Source organism: Eptesicus fuscus, chromosome 13, assembly GCF_027574615.1.
Source record: "Eptesicus fuscus isolate TK198812 chromosome 13, DD_ASM_mEF_20220401, whole genome shotgun sequence".
NCBI classification, from domain to species: domain Eukaryota; kingdom Metazoa; phylum Chordata; class Mammalia; order Chiroptera; family Vespertilionidae; genus Eptesicus; species Eptesicus fuscus.
In genome coordinates, this window is record NC_072485.1 from 57,946,536 (window position 1) to 57,966,321 (window position 19,786).

Consider the following 19,786-nt stretch of genomic DNA (forward strand, 5'->3'; position numbering starts at 1 on the left):
TCCCTCTCCCCCCCCCCCCCCCCCCAGAGAAGATGAATTAGAGAAAGAGAGGGTTATTTGCCAAGTTTCTGGAATGGCACCCTCATCCTAGTTCCTTGTTTTTTCTATTTAAGTATAGATGTAGAATGACAACAGTGGCATTGTCCTAATTGAAGTGAAATGCACAAAAATCAAGGTCAAGACATGCTTCCTGGAGACATTTCTCAGAGACCCTGTAAAGCCCAGAGAACAGCTTGGAGCTGAGCTTTATCACTGGGCTCTTTTCTGGTCTTGGAACCATCAGAGGCCCTTCAGCAGGTGCAGCCCCTTCCAGGGTCATTGGTCCTTTCAGCTTTGAACCCAGGAGGTTCTGGGAGAATATGAAGGGCTTCTGAGACCTTGGCAAGCAGGGCTTGGAAGGCTTTATCACATCTTGGATCCAAGGGCTGAAATACCTGGAGATCATCAGAGGCCAACTCCCTAATTCTTCCTCCAGGGGCTGCAGTCTGCTGCTTGTGGTTCCGCTTTGCTGTCATACCACTCCCTGAAGGAAGCTCTGCCTTCTGACCCTGAGACTCTTGCTGAGAGGCTTGCCAAGCTGTCTTCAACCTTGAGTCTCGCTCTAGCTGGCTTGGCTCAGTGGATAGAGCTTCGGCCTGCATACCAAAGGGTCCCAGGTTCCATTTGGGTCAAGGTCACATACCTTGGTTGCAAGCTCCTCCTGGCCTAAGCCTCCCCGACCAAAAAAACACACACACATAAAAAAAACAAAACAAAACAAAAAAAAAACAAACCCTGACTGGTTTGGCTCAGTGGATAGAGCATCGGCCTGTGGACTCAAGGGTCCCAGGTTCGATTTCGGTCAAGGGCATATACCTTGGTTGTGGGCACATCCACAGTAGGAGGTGTTCAGGAGGCAGCTGGTCGATGTTTCTCTTTCATCGATGTTTCTTACTCTCTATCCCTCTCCCTTGCTCTCTGTAAAAAATCAATAAATATATATTAAAAAACAACAACAAAACAAAAAAACCCCGAGTCTCATGATCCTAGTCTGTACCTAGTTTTCAGTTTTCCCTGCCTTGTTTCATACGCCTTTCCACAGAAGGGTCCTATGTTCTAGTCATCTTCACTCCTTATGCCTAGTTCCACCCCTCAGTCTTAGTCCCTCAGATTTAGATCCCTTTGGGTCTTGCCAGGTGGGTACAGGGCTGGAATTGACACTTGTCCTGGGACCTGTTTGGTGTGAACTGTTGCTCTTTTTGTAGCAAGATTACCTTTTCTGCCTGCCCTTGATGGCACATCTTAGATCATTTCACTCCCAAGATGCCATTTGTTGTTGTTGTTGTTGATCCTCGCTTAAGGATATTTTTTTCCATTGATTTTTAGATAGAGTGGAAAAGTGGAGGGGGGGGGCGGAGAGAAACATGGATGTGAGAGACACATCGATTGGTTGCCTTCCGCATGCACCCTGACCAGGACCGGGGATTGAACCTGCAAACTAGGTATGTGCCCTTGACCGGGAGTCGAACCCAAACCCTTCTGTGTATGGGCTGACATTCGGAACACTGGCCAGGACCCAAGATAGCACTTTTGACTCCCTTCCCACAGCAGGCTATAGAAAACGTAGTAAGCATTTTAACCATTTAGATTACAGCAGTTTCCACATAACCAGAGGCGACTGGGGAAAGTGTTGATGTACTTAAAATGCCTCCACCCAGGCTTTGCTGCTCAGATCCTCCCAGTCAAATATGTCTAGGTAGATTAAAATATTTTTATTTTATTTTATATGTAATATCACACTCAGTAATCTCTAAACCTATTTGTTATAAGTATTTCTCCAGAATAAACTAGTGCTTTCTCATATTACTGCATGTTGGATCTACTAAAATTGGCTTATCCTCAACCATGTTCTCTCTCTGATTTCCTTTTAAAGTGAGGGGCTTTCAAAACAAGACATATCTTTGAGCAACATGTATTTAGTGTGCTATATTAAACAGAGACCTTTGGCCATATTTTAAAAGAATAATCCTGGATTTTTTTCCCCCAATAGCAAGACATTTAAAGATTTATCTAAGGGACACATAGTGGAGATGCTTGGGAGAGAACTTAAAGCAGTACATGGTATATTGACTTTAAGGACTTAGATCATGTTGGGAGAGACATCAAAGTTTAATTTAGACATCTACCTTTCATTAATTTTTCATGTGAGACATTCTTCAGATTTGGAGTTGAAATTCCCAATATTATTACCTATCATAGGATTTTTCTGTTAATCTGAACTTGTGGAACCAAGAAAGGCTATTAGGAGAAAGAAGTCTGAGATGAGACTCCAGGATGCTAAGGAGAAAGGAAAGCGTTTCAAGTAGAATCAGAAAGGAAACAGCATGCACAAAGGCTCAGAAGCATATAGAAAAGGGACACCTGCCCTCTAGTGTCCTCTGTGAATTATTTAATCTTTTTTTAAATATATATTTTATTTATTTCTGAGAGGAAGGGAGAGGGGAGAGGAAGATAGAAACATCAATGATCAGAAAGAATCATTGATCGGCGGTCTCCTGCATGCCCCCTACTGGGGATCGAGCCTGCAACCCGGGCATGTGCCCTTGACCGGACTCTAACCCAGGACCTTTCAGTCTGCAGGCTGATGCTCTATCCACTGAGCCAAACCAGCCAGGGCTATTTAATCTTTTTAATGGGCTCTTCCCCACTCTTCTCAGTTCCATGGAGGATGTTAAGAGTGCCATACACACATTTGCTGAGTGAAAGGCATCAATATTTCTGTAGGTAGGAAACAAAGAAAAATAATTCTGAGAAGTCAGCTTCCGCTAGAGGAGAGTTACACTTATTTATTTATTTATTTCTGTAAATGAGAAGCATTGGGAGCAGAGGGGAACAAGAAGTGTTCTGTTGAGAGGAATGACTTGCATATTTTAGCTTGTCTGTTCATTCTTATATAAACTAGGGCAAAACAATGGCCCCATTAAGTGTTATCATTTATCACTTCAGTGTTTTTTTTCCTTTGGAGGGGAAAAACAGCCTAGAATCAGGGAATGCTTTGATTCTGTGGTGTGGGTTTAAATTCTGTGTGCTCACCCACAAGAAGATTCTGAAGCATGGGCCCTAGAATTTTCTTCTTCATGAGTGTTAGGCATCTTTCTCAGTTTTTGTCCATCCCAGTAGTTTGGGAGGTGATGGCGAGACAATAGAGAATAGAGTGAGAGGTTTTGGACCATTGTGCCCACCTCTGTCGTCTTCCTCGCTCAGCTCTGGCCATATTGGACTTCTCTTCTTTCAGCACACCGTGCTGTTTTCTGCTGAAAGGCCTTTGGAAATACTGCTCGTCTTTCTGGAATGCATATCCTTTCTCTGCCCATTTCCTAGCATCTCATTTTTTAATCCTTACGCCTGCTGTCCTTCCTCCAAACAACTGTCCTACCTCCCCACGTGTCTGTCACGGGTTCTGCTCTGCAGCGCCTCACCCTTCACCTACCTTCTGCATCGTTAGGGGCCTTTAGGGTGTGACTGGTATTGGAGTGGCTCACAGATTCCTCTCAGTACAACGTAGTCTCTGGTCCTTGGTCTTGCAAATGAGTGTTGTGTCATAAATACAGGGGGAGGCAAAAGTAGGTCTACCATTGTTCATATGGAAAATAATACAATAATTAAGAAATAATAATATAAGAATGAACTCTGCATTTTGGGTACTCACAACTGTAAACCTACTTCTGCCCCTCCCTGTGTTTGCCAAATGTATTGCATTCGATAAACATATTGTTGAAACAGTGCAGGGTTTTGGAAAGTTGAGGGACTCTGAAAACACAGATGTGGAAAATGGATTTCATTAGTTGGCTGTGAGAAACAAAAACCAACAAGATGTCAGTGACTTAAAGAAGATGGAAGTCTATTTCTCCAGCGTGCAAGTCCAGGGCAGTTGGATGGCTGCTCCTCAGAGTCCTCAGGGACTCAAGGTTTCTCCAGCCCATCACTCTGCCATTGCTGGTGTTGGGTTCCAGACACATGGCCCAGGATCGCCTTGGGTCCCGGGCAGAACCATGGAGGAAGGGACCAAGAAGGGACACAGCATCTGTGCCACTTAAGGGAAGTTCCTGACTCACTTGACTCTTCTGTTTACATCTCCTTGGCTGTAACTTAAACATGTGGCCGATTCCACCTGCAGGGAGACTGGAATGAAAGTAGCCTTTTATTCTAGGCAGCTCTGCGCCCCACTAACATTTCTACTGCCCTGGAGAAAGATAGGAGGCACTAGGAATGGACTGTCCTTCCCCGGAAGTCAGGGTAAACACCACGGAGATCAGATGGAAGCCGAACGGCCACATGGCAGATCACCCAGCGTTAATTGTGGCCTTGAATTTAAGACTTTGATTCTGGAATTTGTAATACAACTTAAAGGCACAAGAGTTACTGATACTAAAATGATACATTCTTTTGAATAGCGGTTTTTGTTTTCGTGGAATTTTATTTTGGTGGAATTCATACAGGAGACAAACCTAGCATGGCTGGTTTTAATAAGGAAGAGCATGCTTTTCTCATGGAATGTATCAACTTGCAAGATTTTTAATTCTAACTGGATGCAAGATTGAATTCAAGCCATATAAGTCTTTAACTTTCAAAAGGAGAGTAAGCATGGTTTAGAAAGAAAGAAAAAAAAATAGGCACAGGCCATGTTTATTTCATGCTTGACTACTTACAAAGCACTTTGAATTAAGGACATTTGGCCCTATAACAGCCCCCAGAGCTAGACAGATTCACAGATGAGGACCTGAGAAGTGAAAATGAGGCCAGAATCAGACAGCTTACAAGTGATGAAGTCAGGACTCAGCCATGTTCATGTCTTATTTTTAAGTGATTCCTCCTGTCTCCAAATGTGTGTCAAAGCCTGATGAGGGAACATGTGGAAACATGGATAAGAAGAGATGCGTCTGCTCAATGTCTTTCTGGGAAAGCAGGCAATAGGAGGACTTAGGAAGTGAAGACGGATACCTGGTACTCTTTAGTCATAATTCGTAGAGACATTTCATATGGAATCCTCTGTGGTGGGGACTTTTCATGACGTGAGTATTGCACCAAAGGTAGCCATGTGGAGTGGCAGGGAATACTGTCTTTGGACAAACCAGGGACAGCACACACACACTGAAGACACGCTATGGTCTACACGCTGGTGTCACTAGGCAACCGAGAGCAGATTGCTTTGTATTCTGAGTTATTTCCTGAGCGAGGGGAGTCCCCTAGCAGGCCCTTCAGAGCTAGGCTTTATGGAGAGCTGGATTAAATGAGATTCGAGGATATTATGGCTGCCCTCACAGGATATCTATTTCCTGACGCCTGTCCCCGCCCCTGCTATTTCAGCAGGTCATGTATGAGTGCAGCTGCCACTTGGCCTGATTCAGAATGTTTCACTCACAGGTTTAATTAAAATTTCTGGCAAGCACCATCTATCATTCCTCTTTTGTAATTTTTCTCTCCCAGAGAGAGAAGCACAGTGTTCATTACCTCTTGCGTGTTTCCAGTGCCTTTGTTTCTACAGGCAAAGATTCGGAGCCCTTTTAACAGCTCACGGGATTTCATTTGGGAACCTTAATGCAAAGCAAGGCACAATTGTGGATCTGTGCTTCTATCTAAAAATGTGTGAGTAAATATGGGGTTTATTATTTAACTCTGTGAAATATAGAGACCCAGAACATAAAATCAGCAGGAATTATTTTGTATAATAATGTAACAAAGTAATCCACCTTGAGATAGCTAGACCCCCAGGTCTCGTGCTTGTAGAAACGAGGATTCATAGGCTAATGTCCTATCTCAGAAAGCAAAATGATACTTGTACCTTCACCAATGGCCAGGGTGTGTGGGCACACCAAAACATCAGGCTTTAGGTCAAATTAGTATAACAATTATTTCTTTTGTTGTTGTTAATCCTTGCCTGAGGATATTTTTCCATTGATTTTTACTGAGAGTGGAAGAGAGAGGGCAAGACAGAGAGAAACATCTATTGGTTGCCTCCTGCACAGGCCTGGTCAGGGTCTGGGCTGGAGAGGAGCCTGCAACCAAGGTATGTGCCCTAGATTGGAATTGAACCCAGGACTCTAGGCAATGCTCTAGCTACTGAGCCAAACTAGCTAGAACAATAATTATTTCTTTATTCTAATCAATTGATGTTTTACATAACATCTATATCTATATCTATATCTATATCTATATCTATATCTATATCTATATCTATATCTATATCTATACCTGTACCTATATCTATATATCTATATATATGTTTTTGATTAATTAAAATGGGGACTAAGTTATTTCTTAATAAATAGATTTTGCAGGCAAATTCTCTCAGCATGATATGTAATAAGAATGGCAAGGTCATTCTCACTGTTGGGAGAATGAAAAGGGGCTGGGGCGGGGGTGAGGGATAGAGAAAATAGAGCCCTGGTACTCTTTTGTCACTCCAAGTCATGCAACAACTGTGAGAATGAATTCTATCATCGATAACAAAGGGGATTAATGATATCTGTGACATATTTGTTAGTGCGAACTAGAAAGTATACCCAATCCAGTAATGAGGACACAGTAGCCTGTAAAGGTTGATTACCTATAAAGGTCATTGTCATTATCATCATCATCACCATCAACTTCATCCTCATTCCATCAAAACATGGGCTTTAAAAGAAAAATGGAAAGGGTTCTTTAATTGTGAACTGATTGGGAAGCACCATTTGAAGTCTCAACAAAGTTAAGACTCAGCTGATCTGGGCAAAGCCAGCTTGAGCAAGTCATATCAATTAAGGGCCCCCTGTCATCATCTGTGAAAAGCAAAGCATTGGATTGCTATCTCAGGTATTTTCTGGCCTAGATAGTTCATATTTCTCACCGCCCCATCAAGACCTCCCCTCCCCAGCTCTGCCATGACTAGTAGTGTTGCCTGGTGAGTCACTGCTCTCCTGGGAGCCTGCATCCTTATCTGTGAAATAGATATAGAAATGCCTGCCTTCCAGATTGTTGTGCAGTAAGAGCATGGCCTGGAACAGAAACTGCTTAAACTATAAGGGGCAGCTGATCACTCTGAGGAGTTCACTGAGCCTGTCCCACGATCCAGGTCTGCTGGGTTCTTCACCGTCATGGTCACACCATCTGGGTGTGCTCCTCTTGCCTGTATCCTTCCTCCGTGGGTCTGAGAAGCAAACCTGTTCCTGCACACGTGTGGAGGAACATAGAGGGCATAGGTGGTCTAGGCCCTCTGCTTATCTTCATCTTCACTCTCACGTAAAAGCATTTAACCTGCATCTGGAAGACATTCCTCTTAGTGTTCTTTCTTCCTGGTGTTCTTTCCTAGGTGTTCCCTCTATAAGGTCTGAGGTTATAGGTTAGACTCATTTGAAGACCACTTTGCAGCTTCTGGCATGAGTACAGAATGCTCCAATAAACCTAATGAAAGTAAAAGCCTTCAATTAAATGACAAAAGCATCCTCACTCTTGGAGACCAAAAAGGGGCTGGGGAGGGGAGAGGGGGTGGAAAAAATTCTAAAGTTCCCCTATCACACTCTCCATGTTCCATCCTCAGGGGTTCTGAAGGTCAAGGACACTTGCTTGATCTGTGTTTGAATTGTACTTGTTTTGTCAACCAAGCCCAACCTACTCTATGTATCACAGACGCACACTTCACAACATTATTGCTGAGAAGGAAAAACAAAAATTAGCCCACAGCACTCAGAAAGGACATCCTTATAGATTGTGTGGACAATAAGGTCTAACTATCCTGAGTGGGTGGTATTGTCCTCTCTCACACTCTCACAGAGCTGCTCTGATTCATTCTGACACATGTCCTCATTAGAAACTGTTTTTCCTTACTCCTGATACATCCTATCTAATAAAGAAGTAATATGCAAATTGACCATCACTCCAATACACAAGATGGCTGCCCCCATGTGGACACAAGATGGCCACCACAAGATGGCCAGCAGGGGAGGGCAGTTGTGGGCGATCAGGCCAGCAAGGGAGGGCAGTTGGGGGGAACCAGGCCTGCAGGGGAGGACACTTGGGGGATACCAGGCCTGCAGGGGAGGGTAGTTGGGGGTGACCAGGCCTGCAGTGGAGGACAGTTAGAGGTGACCAGGCTGGCAGGGGAGGACAGTTAGGGGTGACCAAGCTGACAAGGGAGGGCAGTTGGGGGTGACCAGGCTTGCAGGGGAGGGCAGTTGGGGGTGACCAGGCTGGCAGGGGAGGGCAGTTAGGGGCAATCGGGCCAGCAGGGGAGGGCAGTTAGGGGTGACCATGCCAGCCAGGGAGGGCAGTTGGGGGTGACTAGGCCTGTAGGGGAGGACAGTTAGAGGTGACCAGGCTGGCAGGGGAGGACAGTTAGGGGTGACCAGGCCAGCAGGGGAGGGCAGTTAGGGCCAATCGGGCTGGCAGGGGAGCAGTTAGGCGTCAATCAGGCTGGCAGGCAGAAGCAGTTAGGGGCAATCAGGCAGGCTGGCAGGTGAGCGGTTGGGAGCCAGCAATCCTGGATTGTGAGAGGGATGTCTGACTGCCTGTTTGGGCCCGATTGGGCAGTCGGACATCCCTCGAGGGGTCCCAGATTGGAGAGGGTGCAGGCTGCGCTGAGGGACACACACCCCCCCCCACTTGTGCACAAATTTCGTGCACCAGGCCTCTAGTTCTTACTATATAGTAGCTGTGCTTAACCAGGCAATGCCAGATGGCACTGAATCACCAGCTGCTTAATATTCAAGAACATTTTTTTATACAGAACAGAACAATGCACGTGCTGATTAAAGGACTTTGCTGATGTCTTGGGAATCGGGGAATGTCCCAGTCACCTCCACAGCTGTGCCTGGACAGTTTTTGTGGGTCACAGTCTTCTTGGAGGCTCTTTGCTAAGTGCGTCTCCACCTTTCCCTTTTTTGCTGGGCGTTTTTGCGGCCCTTGGAGTGTTTGCTCTGAGCTTCCTGCCACTCAGAGTACTGGGTGACATGCCCCCATCACTGGAAGGGTTGTTAGAAGGCCTCCGAGTGCCCCTCTGTAGGATGAGGAGTCTACAGGAATATAAATGACAAACAAAACAAAACACAAAACAAAACACCCAGAACTGTTAACATGTATGGTTTTACTTTTATGGGAGAATTGCCATTATAATTCGAGAACATGTCAACATGTTAGCATGTCAGGAATTTCTTTCATGCCATTGCTATGAGTTCCATGTTGTGTACTGAATTGATTCTGAGCGTAAAGGCTGACTTCTTGGGTAAGTCCTGCAAAAGGAGTTCATTTTCTCTGGGGAGCTTTGGTTAAAAACCAAAGCGGGGTCGGGGGTGGGTGGCACAAAACCCACTCTCTTATTACTGCATCTTTCCAAAGGCAAGCAACCTTTGCGGGGGGCCACCTCAGAAGAGCATAAAATGTTCCTAATTACATCTCAGAGTTATGTTAAAACAATCACAAAGCTTGCCAGACCTCCATTATTTGAAAGCAGATCTGCATGTACATCAGTTGAGGGTTTTTTTTAAGTTAGTGAAAAGGAGAACTTTATCTGAGATGTCACCATCGATTTTGACTATTTTGTAAACAATTGGCTGGATAGAAATACTGGCAGAGATTACTTAGGAACACCTTAAAGTGGATTTTTGAAGCTCAACCAATAAGACCAGCCTTAGATCTCATCACTTAACAAGTCACTGTGTGTTGTCCATTTATCCACATACTCATACAATAAAAGGTTATCACTTGTCCATTATGTGCAAAGATCTGTGTTCAATAATAGTCATTTATAGTTAGCATTAATAATAAATTACATCTCAAGATATAGCCTGGACATTTTGCTGAGGTCCTAAAAGATAATCAGTAATATAGGATGGAAATGATTCTGTCTACCACAGACCTCTATGAATGTTGGCCTTGTGGAAATGCTGTTTATTTCAATAGACAAAAATAGATTCCTGCCTGTGTCATTGAAGGCACACAATTGATCACAGAAGGAATAGAACACAAATGGGTGGGACAGTGTTGGTATTGGTGAGCTGCAAACCTGTATCGCCTTCAGTGCCAAGCATCACACCTATAACTTCTTCTTAACTATTTGGTATTTTCAGTTCTGTCTTTGAGGATTTATCAACAAGAAGTGAGGAAAGGCTTCTAAAACTATTAACTTACTCATAGTCACGATCCTATAGATGCTCAGCAATAGCTATATAGTAGAATTACGTGGAGAATTTTAAGAAAACTACCCTCCCTAAGAAAATCGGATTAAATTAGTCTGGGATAAGGTCTGGCAATCCACATTTTAATATGCATCCTAGTAACTGCCTTTATTTTCTCACATGAATTGTTTTTTCCCTAACACTATGAAATGGGAACAAGCTGTTTTTACAGCTGAGATAGCACATTGATTGAGCATTTATCTGCCTTTGGTAAGGGAGAATAGAAATTAAGACAAAATCCCTAGTCTCAAAAATACCACAGACTTCAAGTTCTGTGAAATGTGTAACATAAACCCCACTCTGTGGCTCATTACATTGTGTGTCCCTGGCCAAGTTGTTCAATCTCTGTGTTGCTTGGCAATTAAATTGCAAAGGGAGAAGCTAATACCTTTTACATAAGGTTGTCAACTGTATTAAATGAGATAAATCGTTCAATAGGGAATCACTATTATTTATTATTGTATCATGTTCATCATCATTATATATTTCATGTAAGAATTTATGCAATTAAATGTGATATATGTAATCTATGTACATATAACATGCATAATTATTATGTATATAATTAGTTTGTGTATATATATGTGTATATATACAAACATATAAACTAAATGTTACTCTCATAAATATTCTACAGTGAAATGTAGATTTACTTAGAAAAAAAAAGCAGCTTAGTGCTTTTTAAGCCCAGTAAAATAAATACAAGGCAATGGTGAGAAATGTTGGAGAAAAATATGTTTACTGCTTTTATTCCAGTAGAATTTTAACAATGCAGCACTAATTTTTATTCAAGGATGAGCCCACGCACTTGTGTGCTGCTGCCACCTAGTGCCCAGATGTAAGAACTTCAATTTTGCTACATTTTCGTTGACAGGTATTGAAGGTCAGAAAACAGCTTGCTTGGTACCTTGTCAGTGATTTTGAAACAGACATCAAATAACGTTGAGATGTATCTATGGGAATTTCCTTGTTCCCTTTATCTCTTCAAGTATGTAGTAGTAAGTGGCTTGCTGACCCAAGTGAAATGGTTTACAGGCTTTTTGCTCGTCACATGGCTTGTCTGTCTTAAAGGCACCAGGGTGCCTTTGCAACATGAAATCGTGCACATTTCCTCCTCTAGTCTGCATTTCAGCACTGCACTGCTGCCCTATGTAGCCACTACATGTCACTGTTATTATTCCTACAGCAAAATATTTTATGTCTCACATGTTAACTAATCTCGTGGGAATAAAAACAACACTGAAAGGAGAGCTCAGGTGACAGGAAAAACAAGAAATTATCGCTGAGATGGGGAAAATAATTAAAATGTTTCTTACAGGAATGGTTTCAGTTTAATTTTACTTTGTATGAACAGTCATATGTTATAGAACAGGGTTCCTCAAATCCGGCACTGTTGACATATTGCACTAGATAATTCTCTGTGGAGGCTACTGTCCTGTGATTTGTAGGAGGGTTTATAGCATCTGTGGCCTCTACCCACTAGGTTCCAGTGCAACTACCCCTCCATTTGTGAGAACCAAAAATGTATCCAGAAATTGCCACATGTCTCCTGGGTTGAGAACCACACATGTAAGAGCATGCTGTGGTAATCACACATAAACTAGTGATTTTTGTCATTTTTAATTTGTCTAGGGTTTGTAATAATTGATGACAAAAATGATGTAATACCTAGTGAATTGTAAGCAAATTCAACCAATCTATTCATTCATTTATTCAGTCATTCATATATTTCAGAGGGTAGCTGTCTATAGTCATTATGTGGTGTGGGTTTGTCAGTCGTGCTGTCAGAATGGAGACCTTTCTGTTAGCAAGTTAGGACTGGAGTCTGTATGGAGGTCTTATAGAAACAAGTACACTACTGGAAGTTTAGCTGAATTTGAAACAAAGTGTAAGGAAATATAGGTTAGATATGTGAATGAGGAGTGGGTATTGTTAATCCTTGACATCATTATTTAACTTATAATAAGAGGGACACAGGATGGTGTTTTACTTGAAAAACTATGGTTTCTTAGTGACCTGCAGATATTGCTATGCATCTAAGTCCCCCAAATATGTGAAGATGCTTGTACAAACAGGAACTTATCATGTGCAATGGGCTTTTGAGGAAAGAAAAGGAAGTGGCCAAGGGACCCACATGGCTGAGGATTTGTTCTGTGGATTTTGTCATTTGAGGGAGTTGGACTATACAGATAAACAAATAGAAAATTATTCCAGTGCTCTGGCCAGGCCCTAGTTAGTCAAACAGTATCCCTCTTAACAGTAGGGGAAGGAAGAAAAGACACAGGGATGAGGGTAGATGTATATAGATCAGTATCAGATGGGATAAATTTATGTAAGTTATTTCTCTAATCATGTGTATATAACACACCTACATACACACACACACACACACACACACACACACACACACACAGAACTATAAAATCATGAACACACCAGTATACACACCCATACCTATGAAGAACTTTATAAAATCATGGACAGAAATTAGAGTATAGAGATAGAAAATTATGGAAATACTAGATGCCCGATGCACAAAGATTCATGCAGAATTGGGCCTTCTTTACCCTGGCTGCCGTCACAGCCTTTGCTCTAGCCTGAAGCCACCTTTCTGCCTTCTCTCTGCCTGGAGCCGCCTTTCTACCTTCCCATGCTGCCCAGAGGCCCTGAGCGGCTGGGGTGGCGTGAAATGCCTGCATCGTCGCCCTGGCAACAATGCAAGCATCCTGCCCCATCTGCTGGGTGCCTGTGAATGCAAATTATCCCGCCAGCTTTGTTGGGTTAATTTGCATACTCACTCCTGATTGGCTGGTGGGCATTGCAAAGGTACGGTCAATTTGCATCTTCCTCTTTAATTAGTGTAGATAAAAATAGAAGATGGGCTGGTGAACATTTTAGTGTAATCTTTGACAAGAAAAGAGATACCAGAATTTTTGAAGGTGAATGTAAATTTAAGAGCCAGGAAAATCACCAGGGGAGCTTTGTGAGGTTGTGCCTGAAAAGAGGGTGGATCTGAGGGGCAGCTTTGGGTGATAACTTCCTAGAGCATTAGATATGTGTGGGTTTTACCAAGACAGTGTGTGACTTCCTCCCCTCAGGGACCTCTGAGTGGCCCAGGGAACAAAAGGCTCATTTATAAGTAAGCATATGACCAGTCCCTGAAGCAAGAATGGATAGACACAGTCAGTTATGAATTGTTTAATTCTTCTGGCCTTCCTCTTTATGAAGGCTGAACAGTTTGGAAGCTTCTAAACTTCACCTACTCATATTGGAAAATGAATGATGGACATAGAACATTCAGTAAATTTTTTTTTTAAATTCAGAACAAACCAATCTATTCACAATGTGTAGCAAAGAGAATAGCTGGGTGGGAGATAAAGACAAAATATGTTTTAAAAATCCTTATACAACTAGTAATATTTTTACTCATACATTGTTAGGTGAGATTGGTTTATATTTTTCCTCTGTGCTCTGGATCTGTTCACACAGCATGAGAAACTGAGTTAGGGGAAGAGCAAGCCTTTGGTGCCTCAGAGAAGGTTTGTGGAGCCAGTTAGGGTCACATGGGCCACAGTGATCGAGCTTTGGAGAGGGTGTGGCATTTTATTAGGGTGTAGGGAGAAATAAGAAATAAGGGATCATGGTCTTGGAAAGAAAGTTACTTAGAAGAGAAATGCCAAGACTTATGATTGTTCAAGAGTCAAGAACATGTTATAGAAAAGGGGGAGATAACTAAAGGGAACCAGTACAAAAAAGCAAAGTTAATGTCACAGTCTTATCTGAGGATATCATGGTGGTTTTGCTTGGTGTTGGGAAAAATCCAAAGATGTGTAATATGAAAATAACTTAAAAGTAACATCGGATGATAAAATGAAATAAACCATTAGGTACTGTTAAAATGTTAGAAAACCCATTTGAGATTTGGGTAGTCCAGAAGTATGTACCTAGGGTCTGAATACTCTTCCATTATACACTACTCTTGAAGTATATCAAAGTGGGGGAAAAAGATCATCATTAATTTTGTAGTGATTTCAGATAAAATTACATCCTTATGTCGTGAAGTATATGAGAATTTGCCAGCTAGTTTGCAAAAGAAGAATATGATTTTTATAGCAATAAATTGTTTTATGGATGATGAAATATATATATTTCCTATGTTGATGTTTTAGAAATTCTATTTTCCCTATTTTTATTTTGTTTTCTTAAATTGAAGAACTGAGTATTTTAACTTTAATTTTTATAAAGAAATTCATGTATGTCACTAATAAAATGGTGCTATAAGATGTATGACCCAAAAGAGCAAACTTGCTTCCTCCCTTTCCCCTCCCTTCTCCTGACTTCTCCCTGGAAGCAACTAGTTTCATCTCTTATAGCCGCCTCTTTTGTCTTCAAGTTTTCAAACCACACAATGATGCTGATATATCTTTGTTTTTAAATTTTAGACATTTTCTAAGCTACCTTGGGGCTTATGAGCATACCGTAGAAAATGTCTAAAAATCAATACTCAGCATTTACTTCATTGTGATCATGCAAACATTGTAGTGTGCCACAACCACTTTTCCTTTTATAACCATTTCTATTTTCTTTGAAGTCAATAATGTCTCGTTTTGTTGTCATAAGTCTGACTAAGAAGCCCTTAGTCAGATCCCCTTGGAGAACTGTAAAAGCCATCACAATGATGTCACAGGAAGATACACCAGTTCATCTATCAGTTTCATTTCCAGTCCTTCTGCATCTCCCCCTTCCTCGGGTTGGCCTCACTGTGTCACCTGAGTCTTCTTTAACTTGTTCTTAAACAGGACCCCCTATTTCCTGGATCACACGTCTTTAGCTGTTTATTCCATTGTTTTTGCAAAGGTCATCCTGAGAAAATGTGTAATAATTCATTAATCTAAGACATATTTATTGAACATATATAATGAAAAAAAGCAGTGTTATAGGAGCTAAGATATATCAGAGAACAAAACGGTAGATCCCTGACTCCCTTGAGGACTTTATATTCATGTGTATATGTATTTGTGTGTGTGTAAGGGTTGCCAGATAAAATAAAATAGTTCAGTTACACTTGAATTTTAGATAAACAACAATTCTTTTTAGAATGAGTATGTTCCAAATACAGTAGGGGAAATACTTATTCTATGAAAGTTCTTCATTGTTTACCTGAAATTGAAATTCAACTGGATATCCTATATTTTTATATAATAAATCTGGCAACCCTAGTTAGGAGGGAATATGCTGTATAAACAGTAAACATCAATTGTAACTTGTAGAGCTTGCTAGAAAGCAGCAAATGTCATGGTGGGTGGCGAAGGAAAAGTAAGGCCAGGTATGACAGATTGGGAGTGCCAGGAGCAGAGATTGTGATTTTAAAAGAGTGATCAGGGTAAACCTCATTGAGAAGGTGAGAGATTAGCAAGAGCATGAAGGAGGTAAGGAGCTAGCTGTGCAGTTACCTGGGGGGTAAAATGTCTTCTAGACAGAAGGGACACCAAGTCAGGAGCATGCCTGGAGTGACCCTGGAGTGTTTGAGAAATAGCCAGGAGGCAATGTGGTTTTAACAGAGCATATGGGGGCCCAGTGCTGAGACAGGAAGTCAGAGCGGTCACGGGAGTCCAGACCGCACAGGAACGTGGATGCCGTTGGATGTGGGGTGCCTACAGGGTTTTGAGTAAGTTGTAGCATGAGTTGCCTTCTGTTTTAACAAGATCCCTCTCGTTTCTCTGTTGAGAATATACTGAGGGGCAAGGAAGGGCAGATGCAGGAAGAGCAGTTAGAAGGTCATTGCAGTCATCCAGGTGAGATGAAAGAACCTGGGACTAGGGAGATAGCAGTGCATATGGTGAGGACAGATTGGATTTGGGTGAATTTTTTCTCTTCCATTTTATTGTGACCATTTTCAAAAACACACAGAAGTCAAGTCAATACCCGGAGAGCTACCATTTGAGTTGTGTAATGGACACTTTGCTGTATTTACTTCATCACATATCGATGCATCCTGTGCCTGTGTATCCCCTAGAGCCGTGGTCGGCAAACTGCGGCTCGCGAGCCACATGCGGCTCTTTGGCCCCTTGAGTGTGGCTCGTCCACAAAATACCACAGCCTGGGCAAGTCTATTTTGAAGAAGTGGCGTTAGAAGAAGTTTAAGTTTAAAAAATTTGGCTCTCAAAAGAAATTTCAATCATTGTACTGTTGATATTTGGCTCTGTTGACTAATGAGTTTGCTGACCACTGCCCTAGAGGATCTCTGATTCAACTTCTGCTGAAGTGAACATTAGATCTCCTTCTATGAGGACACCGTCATTTTTCTGTATGGATGACCACAGCACAGCAAATCTGGAGTGGGGCACACCAAATTTAGGGAGCTAACTGATGCTTACACTAACTTTCAATGGATTCTCCTTTTCTCGGCTGCACTCCTCACCTGATGGAAGTACCTGGTGATTCTAACACCTAGATTTCCTCTAATTTCAAGGCATGTTGCCTGGTGATTCTAACACCTAGATTTCCTCTAATTTCAAGGCATCATTGCCTTCTTTTGGGCAGTTATCATTTCAGGCTTTGTGTTTTAGCTCTCCCCACCCTTAGTTGGTTTTGACTCATCTGTTTTCCATATTCTAAAAATGTCTACTTTCTTGTTTACTGTTATATCCTCTCAATTTCCCTTTGTCCTATGGCTTTATAACATTTTTGTTCCTTGCCTTTCATTTGATTGGAGCTTTAAGAGGAAGGAAGCTTATGTTTTCAAATATTTTGTCAATAAAAAAGATCTGAATGTATGTGAGTAATACTTTGTTTTTCATTTTAATGGATTTACCAATATGCTAAAGGTACATGAAAAACGGCAGGGAAGTAATAGTTTTTCCAGTGTCTGGATTACAGACAATGTTGTTACTTTTCAGGACCCAAGACGACACAGGTTGGAAATCGCTGGCATGTGTCTTTATCACAAATAACATGTGGCTCTCTGAGGACTGATTCCTGTCTGTTGGGTTTTGGCATCAGTGTGTAAAAGAAAGAATGGGAGTGCAGACTGAATTAGACAAACGTTTGACGAGAGGAAGGAATGAATTTTCATTGCCCCTTGGATCCCAGCTTTCCTTCCTGAATAGTTATTACGTTTCAGAGGTGGATGAATTCTAGTCTCCATCAGACAAGCTACAAATCCTTCCTCTGAGCAGCTGTTCCTTCCAGCACCAGCCTCTTCCACCTCATTGCTTTCACTATGCTGAGTGTTGTATGAAATATTTATAACTTTGCCTTCCCTGTCTGAAGTGATGCCATTGGTAGTTAGATTGTGGTGAAGGCACCTTAATTTTATTTGGCGCAGAGCTGGGGAAATGGGGGCCTTACACAACAAGTAGGTAAGAACTAACCCGCTATTGGAATTAGGTGCTCCTACATACATTTCCAAGAAGATGCAAGTGGCACTCTTGCCAGTCAATCCTTACATTCTTTTGTTAGCCACTCTTCTCACGTTTGCTTCCAGAAAGAAGCTACTAAGAGTCATTAGTCTACAATGAGACTGGGAAGTGAACTTCCTGGGAAGGAAACAACAAAAGCAGCCCAGACATTTTATTTTATTTTATTTTATTTTTTTTTTTCTGACCAGCTTCAGTAGCCAGAAGATTTCTGACTCAAAGCCCTGTTCCAGTTGGGAGGTTGGGACCTATAGTAGTTCACCCTTCAAATGAGAGTTTGAGGATTACCTTTGCCCTGATGTATGTTTTATTACTAAAGACAACAAATCACAAAACTGGGAATCAGAAGAGTAAATCTGTGTTCTTGCTCTGTGTTCGTGAGCCACTGAAACTCTTTAAGCCTATTTCTCCATTTGTGCAATGGGAATAGTACTGAGCAGGGGTGACAACAAAAGGACATGATACCAGAGAAAGTACTTTGCAGACTGTCAGGGATCTCTCCCCTCTATGATTCCTTCAACATTTTTTTGTTTTGTTTGGGTGAATCAATCAGGTCCAAATTCAGATATATTCTTCCAAGCATATATCAAACATCTTCTTTGATCTGTGGCTGGGATATGTGCAGACTGGGCAATATGATCAGCAATGGAGACATCACAAAAATGTCAAAATGTATTCCCAAGAAAATATGTGTTATCCTTGGGAAGACACCCATAGAACTCAAGACAACCGGGACCCCTGGCAAAGCTCCTTTAGCAGGTATAGTTAAGTAGTAACGAGTATTGTGTTTGAAGTCAGAGAGAGTCATATTCAAATCTAAATATTTTCACTTCCTAGGTGAGTGATCTTGGGCAATTTTCTTAATTTTTCTGAGCTACCGTTTTCTCATCTGTAAATGTAGATAATAATGCAAACCACTTAAAGTTGCTCCAAGAATTAAATGAAATAAACTCTATAAGAAGCCTATCATTATCATCACAACAACAATATCATTGTTTTAATAATAACAACAACAACAATGGCCGGCTACTACTGAGTATCATGTGCCAGGAAGTTTTGCTACATGCTTACAAATATTGATATCTTTGTCCAGACAACTCTAGGAAGAAGGGATTGTTATAATCATTTTACAGATGAGAAACTGAGGCATAGAGAGATTAAATAAATGTCTCAGAGTTGTACATCTAGTCAGTAGGAACCATATTTAGGCAGTCTGGTAAAGGCAAAACAAATGGTTACTGTTAAGCCATCCCTCGGAAGCCTTATCTAAGAAAAAGGCATCATCAATAAAGGACTGTTAGGGAAATAAAAAGGAGACAGTAGATATGAAACATGCTTTATGAACAGTAATGCAATAATTCCAAAATGTTATTTATTTTAGTAATATTTAACCCTTTATCATTTCAAATAGCTAGAGATGATGACAAACAAGTGTGCACATGTCAGCTGTGGTTAACAGAGCCTCAGTTGCCCCGGGAACAGGTAACCAGATCACTTACCTGAAAAATGCAGGTATCAGGCTTTCAACATGGCAAACTAGAGATGGAACACCTGCCATCTTACTCCTCCGTGTGACAGGGTCCCGTAGGCAGACAGCTGAATTCTCAGTTGCCCAATTTTGAACATATGCCATTTTAGCATAATATTAGATGGTGACAGAGTCTGTTGTCCTATAAGATAATTTACCACTCGTTCTCTGGAGAGCAGATGCCTGCATTCTAAAGACAATATTTTCACTGAAGTTATGATGGCTTGTAAAAACACACCGAACAGGGTTGACAAGGAGGTATTAGGAAACATATGATATCCCAGGAGGCTGAACTGATCTAAATTAAGGTAGGGTATCTCTTCTAGGCAATCGGTGTCAGAGATGGTTGTCTCTTAAAAGGATGGCTGGCTGGAGAGTGATTAACAGAGTGGGCAGAAATGTGAGCCGTTGTGGTCAGCTAAGTGGGAAAGGGCTTAATGAGAGCTAGAGTTGTGCTGAGTGTCCCAAACACTTATGAATTAAAAGATAAAAAGGGAGGGGGGTGACATTTTCACTAAGTAATTTGTCACTATAGTGAACGATATTTTAAAAAATGCCAGGTGTAATGAGGACTTGTGAAGAAGATCACCAAGAGAATAGTATCATAAATTAATTCTGGATTCATTCTTCCTCTTTCCTCCCTTCCCTCTTCT

At 41.6% G+C, this 19,786-nt stretch overlaps 1 protein-coding gene across 1 annotated transcript in view; it reads left to right on the forward strand.

Annotated features, from left to right (window-relative positions):
* The window catches only part of GAS2 (growth arrest specific 2), a 123,047-nt gene that overhangs the window by 93,582 nt on the left and 9,679 nt on the right, over positions 1-19,786 (forward strand). The window lies entirely within an intron of this gene.